The sequence below is a fragment of the Argiope bruennichi genome, chromosome 3, assembly GCF_947563725.1.
Source record: "Argiope bruennichi chromosome 3, qqArgBrue1.1, whole genome shotgun sequence".
Classification (NCBI taxonomy): Eukaryota; Metazoa; Arthropoda; class Arachnida; order Araneae; family Araneidae; genus Argiope; species Argiope bruennichi.
Genome location: NC_079153.1, coordinates 102,753,820 through 102,779,838, shown reverse-complemented (window position 1 = coordinate 102,779,838; position 26,019 = coordinate 102,753,820).

Sequence of the window (26,019 nt, the reverse complement as noted above, 5' to 3'; positions counted from 1 at the left end):
CAGCAAAAAAGAATTTGTGTGTTATATGTACATTTGAATCCTAAAATTGTTTACCGAATAACATTTATTTAGATTTATTTGGCATTAAAAGGTTGTATTTGCTCCGTCATGTTCAACAGTATATTTAAAATAAAATAATACAGAACGTTATTGCTTCATTTAAGTCACGCATTAATCGTTAACAATGATCAAAATTGTATTTTTTGAGGAAAAGTCTTCCTCTTAAGACATCCTGTAATTTTCTTCCTTCACGTATTTGTATCAGTGTCAAATACATTCTTTCATGCATTAACTTCCATCAGGTATTTTTATTATACATATCATGCATAGAACGCTCGAGGTACGTGAATACTTTCGGGATTATTTTTTTACAAAAAATTTAACATATTTATGTATTTGAATTTTTGAATAAAAAAGTTTGAAAAAAATATCTATGAAAACAAAATATATAAGCTAAATGACAAAAGTTCTTTTAAGTGAAGAAAAAGAATTTTTTTGACAAAAAAGAGGATTCATTAGATTTTATTAGAAAATTCTATCAAAGATTTGAAATTGAGAAAAAAAACATATTTAAATTTTTAAAAAAAAAACATTAAGACGAATACGAATGCAAATATAAAAATTAGAGTAACTTACAAAAATATTGACTGAGAAATATAATTTAAATGGTTTTAGATAGAAACTTTTCAAATATTAAGATTAAAAAATTAAAATATATATATATATATATTTACAAAAAAAAAGCGTTTCAACGTAATCACCAACATTAATATATAATTTTTTAATAACTTTTCGCTTTCAGAAAATGCAGATATTCACAGATGAAGGTATGAGTTGACTTTTAGCCATACACATGCGCAACTGTAGACTACATCCATGGGTTGAGAAATTGTAGGCAGGCTTTGTGCTGCCAACTTATTAAATTTATTTTGCAGTTTGATTTTGGCAATTTTGGACAAATAAATACGGTCTACCATAGGTAAGTTGACATACATATTTCATATCACTGTAATCAACTTCAATTCAGAATTAAGTCATATAGATAAATATTAATTTAGGGTTGATAAAGAATTATTTTGTACCAAATCTATAGTTATTTTTAAAAGTTTGTAAAAAATAGGTATCTATAGTACAACATTTTTTTCTAATTGTTATATATTGCCTACAAAAGAATAGTTTTAGCATTTTCTTAGCCATATTATGTAAACTATTAAAGTTATACATGAATCATGATCAGTATTGTTTTATGCAATATTCTATGAAATATTTGTATGTACAGGCGGTTATCAGAATAATGGAGACTTCTTAGATTTATAAAGAATACTTTAATAGTATGGCGTAGGACAGCCTTTGATATGTAATACAGCTTGGATTCGCATAGGAATCGATTCATACAAGAGTTTAATAGTGTTTAGAGGAATATTGCCCCATTTTTCATGGAGATATTGTGAAGGTTTCTTCGATATATCTCGGTGGAGCATATAGATTCCGTATTGAGCCCTCCAAAATATATAATAATGGTTCAATTATATTGAGGTCGTGTGACTGTGCGGGCCAAGGCAGATGTTTAACTTCAACCTCGTGTCCATCAAATCATGATTGGACAAGTATCGCTGCATGGATTCTTAGGGGCATTACCATCCTGGAAAATTCCATCTCTTGCAGAAAACAAAGTTTGCATCATAGGATGGACCTGGTCAGCTAAGATTTCACTATACATCTCCCCAGTGATCCTTCCTTTCAGGGTTACGATTGGTCCAGCAGAAAACCGACATGGCTGCCCATATCATTACAGATCCAACTCCCTGCTTGACAGTTAGAAGGAGACAATCACAATCATACGCTTGTGAAGGTGTCCTCCAAACGTATACACATCCTGTTGTAGGAAAAAGTGTAAAACACGATTCGTCAGACCATATTACTTTCTTCCATTTATCAATCGACCGGGTTTTGTGAGTGTAACACCACTGTAGCCGATGTTTACCATTAAAATCTGTGACAAGTGGCTTGGGAATTGCTTCTCTGCCAAAAATGTTCTTTTTATGAATGTGCCTTCTAACTAAAATTGCTGACACTGGAAAATTCAAATAGATATTGAGCTCTGCGGTCACTTTTGCTTCAGTTGTTCGCTTTTTAGACATTACAATCCGCTTTAATATCCGTCGGTCTCTTTCACTGAGCTTCTTTTTCTGCCCACTATATTGTTTTGCCGAGCTTATCTTGGTGCGCTATGTGTACGCTGTCTTGACTTTAGACGCCGTATCTCTAGAAACGTCTAAAGGTTGGGATGTTACGGACACACTTTCTCCAGCTAGACGGGCTCCTACAATTTGGCCTCTTTGAAAATCTGAGACGTCCAACATTTGAGGCTTTTGAAAAAAACTGGTGGTTATTATTATATTGTAATGCTTACGAAGCGCATTCACTAATGCGACTTTTATTCATATGCGTTTCCATTATTTTGATAACCACTTTTATAATAAGTATAATGAAAGTTCACCATCATGAAAATAAAAGAAAGCTAGAGTTGCATTAAAATTTATAACATTTAATCAGTGGAATATAGTCTTTTTATTCTAGAATGCTTTTTTATGATATTTAGTCCCATTTTTATTGCAAATTATTTTCGTAACACGGTATTTCTATTTTTGTTCTAGAAATATAACGAACAAAGAATTTTTATTTTGTAACGGCCGTATAAATTTCATACAAAATTAAATATCATTATTTGTGGACTTTAAAAATCTTCCAGCATAAAGTATCCTATATCTTTCATGTCATCTGAAGTAAAGCTCGCTTTTGAAGTTACAAAAGCAAGAGATATAATGCGCAATTAAAGAATGGATATATTTTGAGTCTTCTTTTATTTCGACAATAAAAAAGATGTTCAACAATAGAATAAATAGGATGATCCAAATGTATGAATATAGCACTGATCCTTTTAATGCTTCTCATATTATTTAAAGATCCAAAGAATCTAAATGGAGAAACCTAAAAGTTTTAGATCGGAGTAAGGATAATTATGAACCAGCTGATCCCAGCGTGAAACATTATAAATGATAATGTAGATAAACCATTTAACTTTAACTACCTCTCAGCTTTCATTAAATTGGAATTAATTCTAAAATAAATTCTATAAAAAGCTTAAAAAAGCCTTTTTAAAGTGACTCTAAGAACTAATATTTCACATAAAATAAAGATACATTTTTTTAAGTTAAGAGTTACTTAAAAATATTTTTAAGTCTTAAGCCAGTAATCTCAGCTTCATAAAAAAAGAGAAAAGCTTGCATTTCCATAAATATTGCATCTTGACACATAAATCTTTATAAAGTTCCATTAAATGGACTTGACAATTGTATAAACACGCTATGAATTGACTAGAAATGAATAAAAAAATGAAAGAATTAAATTTTCACTCGGCCTGCATTATGTACGGGAGTCAGGAAGATATACCACCTACACTTGTTTTTGAATACACAACGTTTCACATATTTTGTATCTAAAATTTATACAGAAATCAATTGTTAAATTTATTTTTTATACAAATTCATACTTTAAACAGATAGTTAATCAGATATTGAAATGAATAATTTACTCATAATATATAGATTTTAACATTATGAAAAGCATTTATACGGAAATGATAATGCATTTATTAACTTTTTTAAATTGAAAAGTTGAAAAATACATTATCATAATAAATGTGTCTTTACAGTTAAATAATATAAATGTCATTAGAGAAATTGTTCAAAATACGTGACATCAACTCTTATATACACTTAAATTTTTCTAACAATGTATGTGCACATATTATTTAGTTATATGCATGTAATATCAGAACAAGTATCCTGCATAACAGAAGACAAATATCCTGAATTAAAGTTAGAGGGTATTGAAATAAGTGAGCTAGTGAAACGCTAATAGATTCATTTCAGGCAATCCATCTGTCATGAAATTCAGTATTCCTCCATTATCTTATGGCTAATGTTGGTGAAAGGAATTGCAATCTAATATCAATCACAAGTGTGGAAATATTGCAAAAGGGAATTTATATAATAATTCAGGGGCACACAATCATTCGATAATAAATAAAATAGTTGATCACAATCCAGCATATTGCTAAATAGAATAGGATCAACGAATGAAATTATAATCTACCACTTCATACTTTTATAGAGAATCGTCACAGAGGACAAAGTTCTGGTTTAAAAGTGATCATTATAACAAGTGATGCTTGTATCCATATGCCGTTTACTTTTAAAGAAGGGTTAGAATTTTCGATTGAAATAGACCACCAAATGCAAATACCATCAATCTTGCCCTGGTTGTAATTGTTAATGAAATCCATTCTTAGAATTATTTAATGAAAAGTATTCACCCAATGTTTCTGTTATTCTCCCAATTATTGTTCTCCAGATGTTGAATTCAGTACTGACTAACAAAATACAAGAAGGATGATAACTTACAAAACTTCTAATTCTTTGTAACCTTTAAAAACTCATTCTAGAAAGATGCTGGAAAGATCGGGAACAAATTCGTATATTTTGTTGCCAACATTACGATTATGTGGAGCGTAAACATCATCCTTTCAAATCTCTAATTACTCAAATACGCTATCAATTGGGTAAAAAAGCTAGAAGAAACTAGATCTGTAGGAAAAAATATTTCTAAACACAGAATAAAAAAAAATACGAAAACAGTCTTTAAATTAAATTAAACTGTCTTTAAATTAAACTGAAACAACAACCACAACATGTAATTGTATAAATTTGGGCCGTCAAGTACCTATTTCCGATTAATGCTTCTAACAAAAGCAAAATAATTTGTTTTAAACCAATTATATTCCCATAAAAATCTATAAATTAAATAATAACCCCCCAAATAATATGGATATGTACTTAGTAGCTATTTCCTTTGACGGGATACAGCCTCTGTTTCGATTTAACAAATTTGGTATCACCAATACAAGTCAATTGTATTTGTACACTGGTTGTATTTGTTGAGTTATCTTGTTTAAATATGTACAAGGACACACACTGATAGTCATTTAATGTTTCATAGGATATGGTGAAGTTTTAATACATTTTTGTAAATCTGGTATCATGTGCTTATATTTCTTTCTCTAAGTTATTGCATTTTTGTATCTTACTTCTTATCCATGTAAATTGGAAGATTGATAAAAAATTTGATTTTAATGTCATATGTAACTTTTATCCATATGACTTATTATGTTTGAAATCAGTATTTAGCATAAACAAACTGATAAACAAATCGAATTTCACAGAAGCAAGAATTTTTTTTTTTTTTTTTTTTTTTTTTTATATATAATTTAGGAAGATCTGCATAGTTGAATTTTTTTTCTCCGAGATATCATCAAATTATTTTGGAATTAAAATAATTTATCTTTGTATATTTTGTATAAGAATAAGAAAATAAAAGATTTGCAAATGATACTCCATTCTTCGCCATTTCTTAGCATTACATTAAAGAAATTTAAAAGAAATATGACACCTAATGAATAAACTAAGTATATCCTTCTCCCACGCAAATATAAAGCAGCTTGCTTTTTCCACTTTAATATCTACCATTTCCACAAATTATCTTACCGTTTCCACATGGTAGATAATTTGTCTTTTGCCAAGAAACGAGTATTATTTGAAATATTTAAAAGCAATAAAGTTATGGATTTATTTTTAAAATCTCTCTAAAGTGTGATTCGAGGTAAATAACAATTCGCAATTTTCTGATTTTCTTTAATTTGTAATTCAAATGGTATTTTAAAGTTTCCAAAATTTTCGTATTTTTAGTTAATTAATTGTGAGAAATTTATTGATTAAATTGAATGAAACTTCCGAAAATATCACTTCTAATTATCCAAGTTTCTCGTTAATAATTTTTTTAACAAGCACGTTAAACAAATTATGTGTACCTTGCTGACAGAAGAGACAAAATTTTAATAATTATAAGTTTTATTTTAATCGAAGGTTAGTAATAGTTGACCCAATTAAAAGATGTGCTTGCCAAAATCGTGCTGAAAATTATGTAATCAAAATTTTTATTAAATCGTATTTTTACTTAATTACCAATAATAATTAAATTTAATGATTGCCTTATCATTAATCTTACTTATATAACAAAATAATTTAAAATTTAAGGCTACAAGGAATTTATTAGGTAATTCAGATACGCTGAATTTTCTCTTATTTTTTTCATTTAGCTTATAAATTATTTTATATCAAAATCCCATTAAGTTTAAATTAATTATATATGCACAGATTACATGCTGCAGGTGGAAAAAAGCATTGAAAAGTAATTAAAGCATGCACCACGTAAAAATGTTAGTTAGCATGTTTGGGTTAAAATTATAGAAATTAGTTTTATATTGAAAGTTTCTAATAGTTTAATATTTCTACATCATTAAATAACACATAATAGAATATATTGTCATCTCTCTCAATATATAATGAAAATTATGGCATAAAAGTTTTAAATTCAGGTTCCTTAATTATTAAAACAAGATAAAAATTATTTTTTAGTAATTAACATTCTATTACACGCTATAATCTCTAATTTATCACCATTAAACAAGTCTATTAAAGTTCAAAATCTTTAGCACATAAACTATTTTATTTCTCAATTATGATCGCCAATAATGGTTTTAAAAACTTTATTTCGTTGTATATACAGTCACTACAAGCCAAATTCGGACACCACAGGAAAAAAAACTTGCTCTACCAAAATATTTTATCTAAAATAAATTAGGAAAAAAAAACTAAAAGATTTTTTTGACAGTGAATGTATTGTAGAACTGAAAACAAAGTCAAATAGCGCCAATTCATAAATTATAATTAAAAATTTAGTCATAAAATTATAATTTGTGAAAAAGAGTCCGTAAGCCAAACTCGGACATCTCACAATTAAGCTCAAAATAATTGCAACTTATTGGGTAAAAATTACTTCCACTTTTACGATTAATGTTATAATTCTTCAGGGGAATTTTCCAATTGTGTTATTTTTATTTATTGTGGAATTAAATAATAATTTAATTAAAATATCAGGGCAAAGAGGCCAAACGAGCATTGAGTTAAGAAAATTGGTTATTAAGCATCCTGCAAATGGAAAGTAAGTGCCAGAAATATCAGAGAATGCCCACAGAAGTCCTTCAACGTTTAACGACATCATAAAATGCTTTAAAACCAATAATCAGGTAGAAAATATGCCTAAGCCAGCCCACAATAAGATTTTCAAAGAAGCAGATGATCGATATTTAATCAGAAAAGTAAAAGCAAATCCATTACTTAGTGCACTATACCCATCTATTATTACTAAAAAGGAATTAGGAAAAACATTTAGCCCATGAACAATATAAAAATGTGCACCATAAGGCAGATTTCAATGGGGGGGGGGAAATCAAAAGCTTTTCATAAGAAAGCGAAATCAGACTAAGATTTAAATTCGCAAAATAAGGACTTAAATTCACAAGGAACATGGAAACAAGGATTTTTCTTATTGGAAAAATGTCTTATTTACTGGTGAGAGCAAATTCATCATTTTTGGACCCGATGGCAAGCCTTCCGTCTGGAGAAAATCGAAGGAGAAATTTCGCACAAAAAAATTTGTAAGCAACTGTGGTGGATCAGTATTGGTCAGGGGATCGAATTCAACTACTGTATGAGGAACCCTGTATTTATTGAAGGGAGAATGGATCAGAATGTATACCTCGACATTTTAAAGAAAAATTTTCGATAATGTGTGCTGAAACTTTCTCTTGCCAACAACTGGCGATTTTATCAGGATAATGATTCGAAACATAATGCTTATCGAGTGCATTCCTGGTTTCTATATAATTGTTCTCTCGTCATGTACACTCCACCCCAAAGCCCCGATATAAATTCCATTGAAAATTTATTGAAATACCTGAAGAAAAAAGTCTGGAAACACACCATTTCCTGTAAAGATGAATTGAAAAAAGTATTTTTGCAGGAATAAAAAAATATTGAAATTAATTTTTGTGAAAAAATTAATTTATGGCTAAGTGTCTTAAAATGGTTATAAAAACAAGGACTTACATATAAAACAATTATTCATTTGAAATATTTACTAATTTTTAAAATTTTCTTATCCGTCCGAGTTTGGCTTGTGCATTATTTTTTTCTTTTATTTTGCTTTTTGCCATAATTTCTGGTTAAAATGAATTAATTTATAATTTTTGTTATTTGCTTTTATAATTGCAATAAATATGCTATTGAAAATTCATTTAATTAATTTTCTTATCATTTTTAGTTTACACATTTTGATTGTATTAGTATCTTTTCTTTGATGTCCGAGTTTGGCTTGGAGCGACTGTAGGTGGTTTAATATATTTTAACTCAGATTGATATTTCCGTAGGAGATATTTTGTGAAAAATACCATTCAGAAATGTTATTTCTATTTAATATTGTGATATTATTTTATAGTTTATAAATGTTACAAAATTATATGAAAATATATAACTTATATGAAATTATATGAAAATATATAACTTATATGAAATTATATGAAAATATATAAAGAGTATTTAAAAGCACGATGCATCTTATGTTATTCTCTCTATGAACATCAAATTACCTTAGCTACCAGCATGTTATAACCTTTATGCAAAATTTTGTGAAAATGATTTTATTCTAGGAATTTTTTTTTTGATTTTGAATTATCAGTAAGTTGCTAAGAAACGAAATAATTTCCTAGATGTATATTGTATGGAAAATTCAAAACATTTTGAATTCTAAGTAGTATTCCGTTCATTTTCATTTCTAAAGTAGTATTCCGTCAAAAATTGTATTTAATAAATCATAAACTACATTTGTATAAATATATATATAAAGGGTGTCCCAAAAAAATGTATACACATTTTAGCAGCTGATAACTAAGTTATTTCTTCTTTCTTTACGGACTGAACCCATTGAACCGAGTGATGGCAGACAGACTTGAATTTGAAGAAAGGAAATTTATTCTAAAAGGCTACTGGAAGTATGAAAATGCAGTAGAAGTGCAAAGACAATTTAAGAGGGAGTTTAACAAAGAACCACCTACACGAGTTACCATCACTCGAATTAGAGATAAGTTTGAAGCTAATGGAACTGTTCAGGGCGTCAATAAACCTGCAACAGTTGTTCAATTGAGGGCACCATTGAACATGAATGTACGAATATCCCAAGGGAATTGCTCCATCATGTGTGCTATTACATCGCTTCTCGTTGTCAGCAGTGTCTGGAGAATAACGGACATCAGTTTGAGAACATGCGATAACAAGACAATAGAATGATATTTGTAGAATCTTTTACATGTTGAAAATTATTTGAATTATAATAAACCCCAAATTTACAATTATTTAAAGTGTGTATACATTTTTTTGGGATACCCTGTAGTGAATCCATATTTATATATTTAGTAAATCGATATTTTTCTGAAAATTCGGTATTTTTACTGCCAATAGGAATCCGAACAGCCGAATAATTTCCTTCAAATTTTATTTGCAAACACAGTTAAACATAAGAAATAGTACATTGAATATTTTAAGACTATTAATTAAATACTTATTTCTTCTATTCTTTGAAACTTCTATATTGTATGCCAGCAAACCACAAAGCAATACCTAAGATGTGTTTTGTAAATGATATTTAAAATATCCAAAGAAAAATATGAAAAGTAAAACAAGAAGCATAGTGAGACAGATTCATATTTTTTTTTCAAATTTGAAAAAGAATCCAATTACATGAAAATGTTTAATTTTTCTGAAGATTCCTGTTACAAGGAAATTAATTCTTAACTCTAATACTGTAATTATACTTTTTTTATGATTTCAGCAAAAGGAGAGACCAAGATACACTGTTGGAAATAGCTATGTCTTATTTTGCACTGTAAACAAGTTATTAAATTTTTAATCTCAATATTTAATTAAATTTTGTATTATGGCTTTAAATTTTTTAATATCTTTCAGGTATCTTTTTTTTTTGTAATTGTTATAAAAGACATATTAACTTTCATTACACTCAACTATTAACAAATCTGTGGCGTCATTTCAACCGGCTTTCCCAATTCTTGGGCAATTAGATACATTTTATCGAAATTCAAGCATGATATTAATGCTTAAATCTGCTTTTAGGCATCTAATTTGTATTTTAGATGCAAATGCCATTTTTCCTGTTAACAATTTTTTTTCTTTTTTCAATTTTTAGTCATTTTTATTCTTTCTGTTTATATAATCTTTTAAATTTATGAAGTAATTAAATCTCTTATATAAAACTTATGAATTACATATAAAATTAATAATTCATATTTTCTGGTAGTTATATAACTTTAAGTATATTAAATGTGAAATGGATTGAGTCTGATTCTAACACTTTAATGACAAAAGAAAAGCTAAAATTTATCTATATCTACTATAATAATTCTCACATTATAATCTATTTGTGAAGGTAAATGATTTTTTAGAAATATTAACGTCCCCCTTTGAAAGAATACATTAATTATTTTGGGACTTGATTTGCACTATTGAGTCGTGGTCAGAGGACTAGAGAGATATCTGAGCCTACAGTCCCCAGTCAAAATTTCGACAACCAAAGGGCATTTGTCGAAGACGGATTTAAAATGCAACCGATTGCTTATAAGGTGGTTTTTTTGTGTAATAAGGTTGTGAAAAGAAACATTTATTCGCATAGACAAGACTTATCATTTTGGCTCTTGATGGTACAGGGAGTAAAAAATGACACTTTCTAGATTTTCTTTATTTAAGTTAAAGATAAACGTATTGATCAAATAGAGCCTACACTTGCTTTTGTGAGTTAAAATCTTTATGTTAAAAGCGTTATGTTGTGGGTTAAATCTTTATGTTATGGGTTAAAAGCATATTTTTCATTTTCAAAAAATGAGCTCTCTTTGAAACTTGTATTTGAACTTTCTTGTCGATTTTGATCTTTTTACTATATATCCGTTTCAATTATTAACAATAGTTTTTCTTTTAAATGAATTTGCACGCCTGAGAAGAAGAACAGACTTTCCAAAAGTTAGTATAATTGCATTAGCTCTACTCAATATACTGTAAAACAATTTTATTTAAATATTTAAACTCTCTGAAAATTCCAAGGTCCTTACCCAACATATTAAGACCACTAAAGTAAGACAATGTGCTATTCAGCATTCATAATAGAGCTTTTAAACTCTCTGTCAGTTAAAGTGGAATAACTAATGGGTTTAGAGTTCGTTTCAGTCAGTTTCCAGTTAACTAATTATCTTGAAGCACGCCGAGACACTCAAAATCTGTATTTGGCGTCGTCCCAGACTCTTCTATTGCTTCCGAATGGAGTGATGACCTCTTTAAATGATATTGGAAAATGGAATAATTATTCATTGGAATTTTAAATGTGAACAATGGTTTAATTTCCTCACAAAGCATTTGTTCGTTTATTGAAATGTCGGTGTTCATTTAAAAACGGTTCCCCTTTTCAAATACAGTGTGGGAGGTAATTTATTGAAAGCGATGTGGATTTTCATTTACACATGTATGCATTATATGATAAAAAAATATTCAAATATTTTCTGATCGGCCCATATTTTTTTTTTTTCGAATTTCTTCTAAAAGAAATAACAAAATGGCTTTATATTTTGGTCATATTAAGAACAATTTTATAATTTGCATTTAATATTTGGCATGCATTTAGGTGCCAATTAAAAACTGGTGAAGGAGAAATCTATTTAACCCTTTAAAGGGCCATTTTCTTCTAGCCATATTATGTTAAAATATTTTTTGACTTGAAATTAGAATAAGAAAAGAGATTCATTTAGCTAATTAGATAAATTTAATTTGATTCATTAATTAATTTGGTTAATTAATAATTAAGTAGCAAACCAAGAAACATCATTTTGTCTGAGCTAAAGAACTGAAACATCTAAGTTTCTGACATACTAAAACAATTTGTCAGAACTTATGCCAACCTACATAATTTCATGCAAAGATTGATAAATTTAGTGGGCCATATTCCCACGGCCCTAGAAAGGGTTAATCCAATGCCATATGGAAAGCTGATATTGATTTGTAATATTTCTAAATGATTTTATATGCTTTGAATAGAATTCACAGGTATTTTCACATATTTCCTTTCATTTTATTTTTAATTTACTAATAACGATTTGTGGAAAACTATTAATTAATCTTAGAGAATAAAAGAATTTAGCAAGTGGTAATGATATCTTTCTTATTCCTGATGGTATTTAACCGAATTTCTTATATCTATGACTATATGTACCTTACTTTGAAATTAAGAAAAATTAAATCATTGCTTATATCCATAGGAGAATAACATTTATTACATATACATTCATATTTATTCGAATATTCAAAGTATACTACTGCAAAATCTTGCATATTAATTCGCTAGCATATCATCATGTATTCTTATGTATTTCATATGGTTTGATTAGAAGTTCTGCATGTTACTATGAAGAAAAGGATATGAAAAGTTCAATACTTTATATATCTATTAATAGATATGCTATGCTTTAGAATATCCATTCATATATTATGCATGGCAAAGAAAATTTCTGATCCAAGTTCCCATTTCTTATCAACATTTTATGAATGGAATGGACTTAAATTACTTTCCTCTTTTCAACTTCTGATCAGTATCCTGAAAGCCTTTCTGATTGAAAATTAAATATGAATACAATATGAAAAATGAAAAGTACAAGAATTCCTTTGATCATAAATTGTATATTTATTTTCAACTTTACATTTAGATTACAAGCAGATAATAAATGCTTTATTTCAATAATCTGCATTTTCTGTTTAAAAAAAAATTCAGAAGGATTCAATTTTGTATAAAGAAATTGTAAAAGTGAAAAAGAGAAAACAGAAAATGCCGGCGTCCTGGCATTGGGGTAACGCGTTTTCCTTGTGATGTGGGCGTCCTGATTGAGGCTTGGTTGTTCTTAATCTGTGTTCTATCTGTGAGGTGTGTGAATGTGCCACCCTGTAAAAAGGGGTTGCACAAGCGAATGTGACGCGTGAATAGTTAAGACGTACTCTTGGCCCTAGATGGCACTACTAAAATAAGAGACGCTCTCTCGGATTAAAATCGCTGCCTTCGTCAGCGAGCTTGTCTATGACAAGTGCCGTAAGAAACAACAAAACAGAAAGAGTTAAAAAGCACAGATACAAACCAAAATAATCTTGAATTAATGATCATAAATAGCGCTTAAATAGGTTAGAAGACACATGATTTTATTTAACAAATATCTTGCCTTTTAGACACACTACTTTCCTAAGCCTAGTTTCAAAAAAATCAATTCAACGTTTCTCCTATTCTCAGTTTTGCATGCTTGATGTCTTGAAAAAAATGAAGGAGATTTGAACATTTCATTCGAAACATAGACTGTATCTATATTTTTTGAGTAATAAGGAAAATCAATCAGGCAGAAGCTCAAACCCAGTCATTCGTTCAATTTCGATAATTGAGGTTCCACGTGAAAGTAAGATATGTCTTTAAGTACCGCTGCGCCTCCATGCATGAGATATATTGAAATAAAATGCCGCTTGGAGAAATCTTGCGAGGCATTTTGAAAGCTCAAACCACTGAACCGATATCAACAATTATCAATTATACTTAAAAAATGTCTTTTAAACATTCTTAATATGACAACACATTGGGAAATGAAATTGGTATCATTAATTTTTTTTAATTTTAAAGTGGTGTAAAAATACCTTCGTGTTTTAATATTTTTTTTTCCTGAAATTTTGAGAAGAACACTGAAATTTTAACTTATAATTAATTTGAATTGTAATTAAAACTTTCACCCATATGAAATTCTAGTTTAAAGAAAGACGCTAAACTTATTATTAATCCATTTTAAACCTCTTTCACTCAGAAATTAAAACAAAAAATGTATATGTAATTCAATTTTTTGAATACAAATCTCAATACTTGTGATTTTAAAAACTTTTCTGAATCGATTACGAATAATCACTCCATCTCTTCCAAGAAACTTACATTTTAAATTGTATTCCCCGCTAAAATCTCAAAAAAATTTCCGAAGGAAGAAAGAAATAAAGCGCAATTCAAAACATAATTTTTCTGTCAAACACTGTTAGAAATTGCAATAAAGACGACCACGACTTATGTGGTAATTCTTAATTCTTGTCTTATTTTCCGCTTAGCTAGCAAATATAGCTCCTTTGGATGGATTTCTTGACGACAAAATAAATAATACTGCTGCAGTTTACTGAAGTGATGAAAACACAAAAAAATTCCACAAGCAGGAACATGTTTGGCAGTTGCCGTTTTCTGTGATTTTTATTGCTTCTTCAATCTAATCTAATTGGGCGTGGAGTTTCGTTAGGTCTTAAGTGTCTTCCACAGCTGGCATGAATTCAAACATCCCCCGGAAAGAAAGATGTCTTCTTTCTTTAGCAGAAATTAATCTGTCGGTGTTGTAGTTTTTGTGGTATTTATTATTATAGAGATTGGAATAAAGTCTGTTGAATATAGAAGAATTCATATATGCGCACCTCATACTATTTGCACCAATTGTAATATTAGAAAGATGAGACATTTTTAAGTATTAACAGTAACGGAAAATATAGAATTTTTAAAGTGAGTACCTTATAGAATAACAATTAAAGAAATAGTGGTTTAATTGTTTTATAAAAAATAAATATTGAAAGCATATTTCATGTATTCCCGCATCCAATTATTGTTTTTTCTTTCGTAATTTTAGACACTCCAATGAAATTATTTCATAATATATCAATTTCCTCATTATGAATGTTTGCAATTATTAGTACGATTTGAAGAGTAAAAGGAATCGTAACTTTAACCCCATCAAATTAGCTGCACTGAAGTTGGAAACTCAATTTTTCGAAAGACATGGCTTTATTGAAATAATTATTTTTAATTGGAAAATCTGATTTATAAGTTTTATGAATTATACCACTTCGTAACTCTATTTCACATGGAAATAAAATTTAATTTGTAATGCACCCGATGTTTTACGATAAGGGTAAAAAAAAGCAATATAAGAAAATTTCAAATATAAAAAAGTTTCGAACTATATATTACTCTGGATTATTTAATAATAGACTGAGTTATTGTAGCATGGATCACTTTTTCTATTATACTTCCTAAAATTAAATATTTGCATTTTTTTTAAATGGATGTATCATATTTTTTGTAAGATCTATTGATTTTTTTTCAATATATGGAAACTATAAGTTGAGGAAGACTATTAAACTATGGCAAAATTATTCGTGCTGTTTAATTAATCTTGTATTTTGGATTATATTATTGTATAGTCAATTGTGTTCTTTTGTTGACCATTTTCATCTTGTTCTATATGTAATGAGGATGAAAAAAATCCTAATTCCATGCATCCATTTGATTTAAAAAGAGGATTTCAACTTTGGTTGGATTGAAAACTGCTATCCTTGACAAACTTTCCCTTCTAACTTTTATTGGACAATTTTGCAGAGTTTCTTGCTATAAACGGTCACAACTATTTCTTCCAATTGTTCTTTTAGTTTTTCCCACTTGACATATTGAGTTTATTAATTATCCATTGCAAACTTATTAGCCAGATTAATAATTCTTTTTCCCCCTCAAATCTGTGGTTTATTTTTATAAGTTTGTTTTTATTCTTAAATATAAATAAATAATTCAGAATTTTCATTATTTCGAGTAAGTTCAAACAAAATCAATCCGGCTTTTCATAGCAGGGTATGAAAAGCCGGAATAATCAGCCGGAAGAATAATCTTAGGACTGAGTAAATGACAGGCAATACAACTTTTCAACGATGTTTCACTCAACTGAATAACAAAACTGTACATATTTCTTTTGACACGTACGTGTATTTATCAGAGAATATTGCATCTATAACCGGTACAAGAATTGCAACTACAACTACAATCCAACTTTATTTTAGTCGCGTCATATGTAATTTAGAATGGATAACACTCTAAAGGCAAATGAACGAAAATACGTTCAAAATGCTCTTGACACATGTTTCGATGTAAATGAATTGCTTTATGAGTATTTGTCGACTTACTAAAAAGTTATCTACTTTATTCCAAACAAAAATATATAAATCCCGTATGAAATTTAGAATAAGCAATCTGAATTGCTCAAAAAGTAGTACTATTTCGCTGGAATTACATACAAAGTATTACAAATATTGGAACTGAAAAATGATTGAAAACGCGTTTGATATTATGTAATCACATAGTCAGTGATAAGGGAATTGTTTATATTATGAAGTTATGATCTATACCTTCCAATTCCTCCCGTGGGGGCACTGAGGCAATTGAGGATGAGAAGCTTCCGGCATGGTGGTAAGTTCTCGCAATCCTAATGGGTACAGAAAAAAGGTTTGGGTCTGGCTCTTTCTATTGAGAGGAGGACGTATTTTCTAAGGGAAGTTCTGTACCGTTGCCAGTGATGACTATAGGACTCAATCACAGTTCCCACCAGTGTTGCTATTCCGACGGTCCGGTCATTCAGATTTTTCAGTGTGCCTACGTGCTGGTCAGAATAGCCAATTTATGGTTTATCGTTATGCCAGCCAATATCGTTAAAAATAATACTGTTTACAATACTATCTTTCAATTTATATACACCGATTATTAATAGAAAGACAGACTGACTTATTTTGGTTGAATTTGTTAATGTATGTATTTTGTTTTTCGAAGTAAGCATTAAAACAATGAATTGTGTCATATAAAAAATTTCATTGCGAGAATGTTCATCAAAAACACATCCTTAAGAAAGCTTGTCTCTTTCTGTAAATGCTACAAATACTCAACTACATTACGTTCCCAAGAGAGAGAAACGTGTAATCAAAAAGTGCATATTTGAAGATGGAATTGGAAAAAAAGTCCATATTTATGAAAATTACTTCTATGAAAGTTAATGAATAGTTTATGATGTAGGAATATCTCCCCAGATACTACTGCAGCGGGTAGAAGATTACGGAATGTTACCACTCAAAATTTATTACCCTAGTACTCAGATGATTCAGAGTACTTTAGGAAATCCCAATATAGCTTCTTTCGCTTAGATTGATTCAGTTTTTTATAGCCAACAAATAAAAAAAAAGTGCATTAGGTTTAAAAATAAAACTAATAATGTTTTCATTTATTATTTTTTATACAAATGTGAATGAATAGCGAAGTAGAAATGCTAATCGAATTTCTTTTCAGAAATTATTATTTTTTCATAATTTAATTCTTATAAAAAATAGTTAAGTCTTTATTTTCGGTATTTTCTTACATTCATATTATTGTGGTTTTATTTATTTATAAATTTTTTTAAAATTCAAAATATTATAGAATATATCATATTTGCAATTCGTTTTGAAAATTTTGCTTATAAGCTTAGATGATAAAATATTCAAATATCAGTTTCAGTATCCAAAATTCAAATGCATTTATTACAAATGAGTTTACAATAATAAAATGTGCAAGCACATCAGGAACTAAATGAAAAAAAACAATTTTTTAAAGCAATTCATTTGTACTTGGGGGGGGCACGGTTATCCTTAAAGAGAACATTTTTTGTAGATAGGTTGTTTTCAGTTTGATATTGGTAATTATTCAAAAACATAAACACTATGAAAATCAGATGCAAGTAACCTGAAAAGTTTTTTTTCTTTTTTTCAAAAAAGGATGAGATAGTATTATATTTAGCTGATACATTGACAACAATACTAAAAATGATTTATATGAAATATATCTGTTGTATTTTATGACATTCATTTTTATCAATATTTTGGTTTCAGTTTTCATAAAAAAATATTATTATTATTTAATTTAATATTTTAAATTATTTCCAAAATAATTTTAAAATTGCAATAAAATATAATTATTATATTGCCGTTAAAATTATTTTAAAAATTCGTTAAATAAATTATTAAAATATTGCTTTGATTTACAATCAAAATACAATCTTAAATAAAAGATAGATTTAATCTGGTAGAAAGTGGAATTTTTATAAGAAATTCTCTTTCAGTATTTTAACGACAAAGTGTATTTCTATGGAAGATTGCTTTAGATAATATACTCATTCGATATCGATAACATTTAATTTTGCATTGAATCATATTTATACGATTGTTGCAAAACGCTTCTCAATCGAAGGTAGGGGATAAAGTCTAGTATAGATATGCTTTTATTGAAGTTATTCTCTTTCAATCTGAAACTGCACAAGTCTTTAATCTTCTTGTTTAGCAATCAGTTAGTAGAGAATTTGAACAAGATATATACGACGTATAATAGCTAGTTCTAATAGATTAAACCTCTGATATCAAATTAGTATTTTTACATGGTTGTATTTATTTTTTTTAAAATTATATTCTGATTTGCGTATAAAAAGAATCGGTAAACTTAACTACTAGAACAATTAGTTTTCTTTAAAAAAAGTATTAATGTAGGGATTTGCGTAAAAAAAAGAACAAATTAAAAAATTCATATCCATGCTGAGCAGCAAAAAGTGTGAAAGAATCAAATATATGTCCTTGAGTGTAGATGAAGTTTTATGAGTAATTTAGAATTATATTGGTGAGGGAATAGTATATTATATGAGTAATATATATGATGAGAGTTGATAACTGACGTTATCTGGAGCATTTTAATGTATTCAATGTATAGTTGACGTAAATTTTGAAGACTATTATCCCGGAAAAAACATAGGTGGTTGTTATATGGTATTACAAGCAATATGAACGATATATTTTCTGTTTCTTGGAGATTTGCATATGTTATACAATGCTTCAACTCAAAATTAATTTTTTTTTCTGTAATTAAATGTCGCTAAATGAAATATTTTTTTAATCGAGATTTTAATTTTAGTCGAATTTGAAGCAAAATTGGTAAATGTGAGATGTGTTCTATGTCATAAAAATATATGCATGCAATTGGTTGCAAAATACATACATTTACCCGCAAGAATTTCTACTGAGGAAGAGATAAGATACCGCACCAAGTAATGAAATATGAAAGTTACATCTTCTAGCTTGGCAATTTTAATTCTCCTTATCTCCTGTATCAACTGCATCATTAATATTGGTCAATTTTACAATCTTGAAAGAAACATTATTGCAGTTTTTCCTTTTTCCTTTTCTGTTGATACTGGAACCATGATGATATTATTAAAAATTCATGTATATTTATTTAAATAACATCACCATGAAATTTTTGTTTCTTCAGAAAAGGATTTCATCCATGAATGCAAGCAGACTGTGACGATGGTACATATCCATTAGAAACGAAACTGCTTTGGTTCATTATACTTTAAGTCTTAAAATGATACATGAACTGCCTGCCTACTAACTTTTTCAATACTTTCCCCATAGAAAATAGATAGTATATGTGTCTTTAGAGTAATTGATTCACGACTTGATCTGGAGAATGGCGAGGAAGCATCTGATTTAAATGTTATTTCGATAATTTGCTTAGAACATCTTTTCTCATGAAAGTTCATTTACCAAGTCAACTAAAATGTGTTCAATTACATTACAAAACTAGATATACTATTAAATAGGGCACGATGAGAGAGAGAGAGAGTATTCTCACATTTTTATAAATTATCTTTCTTCATTTCTGAAGTTTTCTACCTGTTTGTAGTAAAGAGTGGATTTTCTTTTTACAAATCATTAAGTGTGTTACTCAAGAGAAGATCATTGTTTTTTCTGACACATTAAACAATTTTTTTCGTCATAGAATAAAAAATACTTTAAAACTGAATTGCATCTATCGAAATAGCAGCATTCTTCAAAGATTTTGTTTTATCTGAATATATGGCACAATCGCTTTACTGAAAGTTTGCGTTTCTGTAAATAAATGTATAAATAACACTCATTTCAATATACTCCTGATCTTACTAATGGATTTAGTCAAATTATCAGCAAATTTTTAATAAAATATATCACAAGTCGCTATGGGTATCATTAAATTACATATATAATTCAGAGAGTAAAATTAATTAATTTCATATAATCCAAATATTGGAAATGCATTACTTTGGTAATTGAATAAATGGATGCGAATTTATTTTTAGATTTAATACATTGATACATACGATAATTTTCTATTAAAAAAAGTAAAATCAATCATTTTGTATTGAAAAATTCTTTGATTAGCTTAATAACAAGTAGAATTTTCTGTGAGATTCTATCCACATTTTTTTTTATTTAAATACATCTTAAATAAAGCGAAGTATAGAATTTTCATTGGGAAGCATACGAAAATATTCAGTTAAAGAAATGAAATTTCTGATCGCCTTAAAAGCTTTTAGATTTCAGAATAGATTAATATGCTCTTTCAGAAAATGTCATTCGTAATAAAGTAATCGAAGTGATTCAAGGCTGAGTCTTAAAAAGAAGAAAACATTTTTATTCAATAACTATAAAACAAGGGTTTTTTTACAAACTAAAACAAGGACAAAAATTTGATAGATATTTATAAGAAAACTTTCTACTCGCTGTGTCAATCCGCATGGAAACAAAAAATAATTTGTTCTAGCTCAGACTTTCACAATCATTTTGAAAAACCTTAAAAGTATAATTGCAGGATATTATAAAAATTAAAACTATCTAATAAAAATGAAGAGCTTTTATGAATACATATTTTTAGAAGCGAAAGTATGATTTGTTTCAATTCCATTTCTACAAAATTTTGATATATACTACATAGCAATTCTTTTCCTTTTGAGTCACATTCTTTTCTACCGCTACTATTGTTAGTTGTTGATATATATCCCGGCCAAAATCAATTAAATTTATGTTACTTCTTACTTTCTCTGTTACAACAATATACCTTACAACAATATACCTATCATAATAAAATTATTATTACGATAACTTTACGATATTGCCTGTCATGCAGAATATTAAACAATATAATGATATGAAAATATACCTAATACTAAAAGAATTTCATAGTCATCATGAACTATTATTTAAATGAAAAAATCTGTATTTATTTAATGTTGTCATATATCAGAATGAAAATATGAAAATAATTTGGAACACTAGTTCATAAGCAATGTAAATCAACAGATATTTGGATTTTATAAGCATATTTTTCATGCGCAAAGAAATTTGACTTTTATGTGACATGTATTGTGTACCTTGTCAAGAAAGTTTTATCAAGTTTAGACCTTAGACCACGATGCAACGCAACATCGAGTCCTAGTATATGTAAAGAACATGTATTGTAAGATGAAATGAAGATTCACACGAATAGACAAGCTAATTAAGAAGCTAATATGAAAATGTCTTTGAAATTAAAAAGAAAAAAAAATCCTGCATCCTCTGAGATGAAGGAAGTAGATTAGATTAAAATGAAGCCTGGAATAAAATTAAGACTAATGTTTCGCCCCTTGATAGTAACAGTAAGAAGTAGAATCAAACACTTCACTAATGTTAAATGTGGAATGTAACATTTCCAGTCTTTTCTGAAAGCAATTATACTTAAATTCATAGCAGAATTCAAGCGAATTCTAATGGTTTACTGCTGTACAATGAGGAAAATATATTTAATTTGAAATGATGGCGCAATGCTTATTCATTAGCTTCAAATATGCTTCATTTTTTTTCTTTTGAGAACCTTTTATGTAAGTTATGTTCCATTGCATTTTATAAGCTTAGTTTTATGTTGTTTAGTTTTGTAAATATTGAACATTTTCTATTGAATGTTTTGTCCATGATTTTATCTGAGCGAATTAAACAAAGACATATTTTTTAAATTTTTCATTTCGAATAATAAGTATACAAGTATCGAAATCATTTGGTATAAAGGCATCTGTTAAAAATAATTATGGGTTAAGAAATGTCTTTAGAAATGGACTCATCTGCGTTTCGATGTCAAACTACGTTTCAAAATCTCTAAAATAGAAATACGCGATATTTAATTAAAGTCTGCAGCATGTTCTAATTTTAGTGATAAATTCCTTCTTCTTTCTTTTCTTTCAATCATCCATGTGAAAAAAATATGTCTTAATACGAAAAGTAATTTTTGTGAGTAGGTGTCTTTCTTCTTTATCTCAGGGTATATGGTTTCGCAAGACGACCATTGGTCATTACAGGAAGACGTGGGATCAACTTCCATTTTCTCCTCGTGTGATCAGCTATGGAGAAATGGCGATAATCCCTTCAAGATTAGAAAGGAAGGAGACATCTAATGAAAGAATAAGCCGCTATCACGAAAAGGTAATTAATTGACCATATACTCGGGAGAAATTGTTCAGTGGGTGATAGAATTTATCCTGTCGTTTAGGTTTATGAAAAGATTAGTCTTTTATTTTTCGAACTCTCTGCTGTGTTGCATGCTTTATTTATTTATTTACAGGTAAAGTTTTGCGAGACTTTTACTAATTCAATCTTAACTTTTTTGTGAAAAAATGGTGTATAAATTTTAAGGTTAATAAAATTAAATATTTAAATTATGTTGGTCTACATGAACTTAATTATTTTTATCATTTTAAAATCTTTGCTACGTGCATGCATAATTTATTTATTTACCAATGATGTTTCGAAAAACTTTTGCCGATTCAATCTTAGCTTGGTTCCAAAAAAAAAATGGTGTATTTATTTTATGGTTAATAAAATTAAATACTTAAATTATGTTGGTCCACCTCAGCAACGTTTTTATATATGATCCTTTATTATCAAGTCTTTGTTTGGCCTAGTTTAGTAGGAATCAAATCCAAAATACTTTAATTTACTGCACTTTGTGCATTTTTCGTCAGTAAATGAGTTTTAAATGCTTTAGATTTTGATCCATATAACCTTATAGAAGAAAAATTTGTTTTCTCCTTCATTATTAATGTTGTAAAAAAATCTTTGTTAATTAATTATTTTATATTTTTCGACTAATTTTAACTAAAATCTTATTTTTTTATTTACTTATGTCTTGAAATAAAAGGACAACGGTATTTGAATCAGATGGAAAATTAGCATTTTAGTAACTGAATTTAGTTTTAAAAAATCTCATATCATTGTGTAAATATATTATAAAAAAATCTATTATTAAGTGTTTTATTTTAACGTTTATTATTACGTTTTATTCCGTTATACTTTATATTTACGTTATTATTACGTTTTATTTAGATGATCTGCAAAACAATTTAAATAGGATATTTTTAATGAATGTTCTTTATATTAAATCCATATGCAACAATTCTTGTTACGAATTTTGGCGTATATTTATTTTAAAAGTGCATTTTAATTCGAAATTTAATCCCATATGAGTCAAAAGTTTTTGTCATAAGTTCTTGATCATTTTTTAATCATAAATTTAAATTTTTGCCAAAGAAAGGAGCTGTACTACGAAATTTGGTATAAATTATTGAATACACATTTAAAAAAGATTAATTACAGAATATATTAAAAATTTCATGTTAAATTTTCATAAATCAAAATAAAATAATTATTCATGCTTCAGTATCTTATTCACAGATGATAATAATGCCATAAATCTAGTCCTCAGATACGGAGAGCCAAAAGCAGGGACATTTTTCAATATCTCTAATTCGAATTTTTTTTGAAGATTAAATACTTATATATATATATATATATTTCGCATATGAGAAAGGAAAAAAAGTTATTGAACACGTAATGAATCAAATATAGAGTAGACTATAGCAATGTTGTTTTGCAATTTAGAATCGACCAAATAATTAATTTAGACAAAAAAAAAATTCCAAAATTTCAGGCTTCAAGTAATATGAATAAAAGAATGCAAAAAAAAAAAAAAACTTCTCTATGGAAGCATGAAACACTAAATATAAATCTTTAGTGTCTTTTATTTTTATCTTCAGACATAATTGCAAATTTAGGTTGAATATAAAAATGAAACAAATGCGAAAACTGAAACATGTATAGACATGTATATACACGTAAACATACATGTAGAGGCATGTATAAACATGTATTCTCCATTCAAACGATTATTTTTTTTATATTCATAAAGGTTTCTAATTTATTGTATATAAAAACCAAAAAATCGAATTCGTAATTTGGACTTATTTTTTCTGACCAATTAAAATATAAACTTTTCATAAAACTGTAATAGTTGTTAAAAAATTATACAATAAATTTCACACGTTTAAGATTTTGCTGTTTTGAGTTTACATTTTTTCTGAAAGTACATACTGACAAAGCATCAGCCTCTTGACGCGATTGGTTTCAAATTCAAAAATTCACACTTCAAATGCTAATTCTGTGTGCCAAATTTTGATTACCTAGCTTTCTTCGTTTTGTAGATATGGGGTTATTTATATTTTGACGATTGGAATGTATACGTTCTCTAAATAGATTTCATTTAAAATTTGACAGCAATGTACTAATTTGGATTATAGACAACGTATCATTTCTTATATCTTACGGATCTTTTGAATTATTGTACAGACAGAAGGTACAGACTGACATTTTTAAAAGTATGTTTTCGCATCCAGATAGTTTTGAAATGTAGAGATTCAACAAAATATCGCGTTAGAATTTTTTCAATAACTTTAATTCAATTTTTTGAACAATAATTTCACTTTGCATGTATGCATTTTATAAGAGTAAGTAAAAAGTGGCAGTAGCATCTATTTACATTGTCAATATTGTAAATATATATATATATATATATATATATATATATATATATATATATATATATATAATGTATTCCCTTCCATTATTACTTAACAAATTCTAGTTTTATACATCACAAAATTATTCAACGAATACTTTCGAATGTAGAAATTCCTGGCAGAGTGCTACCGTTTGAAAAATTGATTGCACTCAAGGAGAAAAATGACCTACATTATCGCTAGCTACCGATGTCCGGAAATAAAAAAAACAGAAAACAAATTGAAAAAGAAAACATACTCTCCAAGATGGATTCTTTATCTGTCTCTATCAACTTGGTGCTTGTTTTCTATCTTTTAAGTGGGAAAGGTGACCTTTAGAAATGCTGAATGCTGTGAAATGATTGCAGTGTCAGATGAAGTTATAATATGTGAGTAAGCAAAGCCATTTTATTTGTACCGTATTGTCAAATTGTCCTCATTTACCCTGTCAGTTTAATGCTGAAGCTGATAAACGATAATTTGAAACAAGTAGTAATATAATTTCGAAAAAAATCTGCGGTTCTAATAAAAATAATATTTATCTTTGTATTTTACATGAACCAATGAATAATGTTTTTATTCTTTTACTAATAAAAAAGACATTAAATATTTTAAATTCTTATAATAAACACTAAATTGTAATAATTGTTCATCTTTCCACAATATTTTTTACAACATAAATTTAAGATTTGTACTATGAAATGGAAAGTTTTATGTAACACATCTCAAGAAATTAACAGAGATTTTTTTTATTTCTAAAACAAATTAAATATGTCATGCAATATACAGTCTGAATCCTCTAGCATATTCTGTTTTACTTTAGAACTTGCATCTCATTAAATCAGGGGAATGAACGTGTGATAAAATTTACTCTAGAACATAAATTTTATTACTTTCTAATTTCCTGACATAAAAAAGCAGCAGAAACATGAATTCCACAGTGACCAGATTTTATTTCTTTTTTTCCTTGACTCGGTTCATAAATTTTTTCAAAAACGAAATTAAACGCTCTCATATTTTAACTCGGATCCCCATTTCTCGGTGTTAACAAGCACTAATATATGCCAATTATGCATCAGCTTACTTCCCTTTTAAAAAAGACAGTTTAATTCCCAACGGTGTACTGTAATTTGTTATTCCATATTTTTAAGTTTTTGTATACATATTCTTTGTAACTTTATAATTCTTTTTGTTTGCTGTAATCATTATTAGTTTCTAAATGATAGTTAGCTTGCTATTTAACTTTTGGAATAAAATATAGTGGTATCTCCTGAATCATTTTCGATGGGGAAAGATTACATATATTTTGATAAATTTATGATTTCTGCATATATAAATGTGAAACAACAAAATTGAAATATGTATGAAGTTGTAATCGC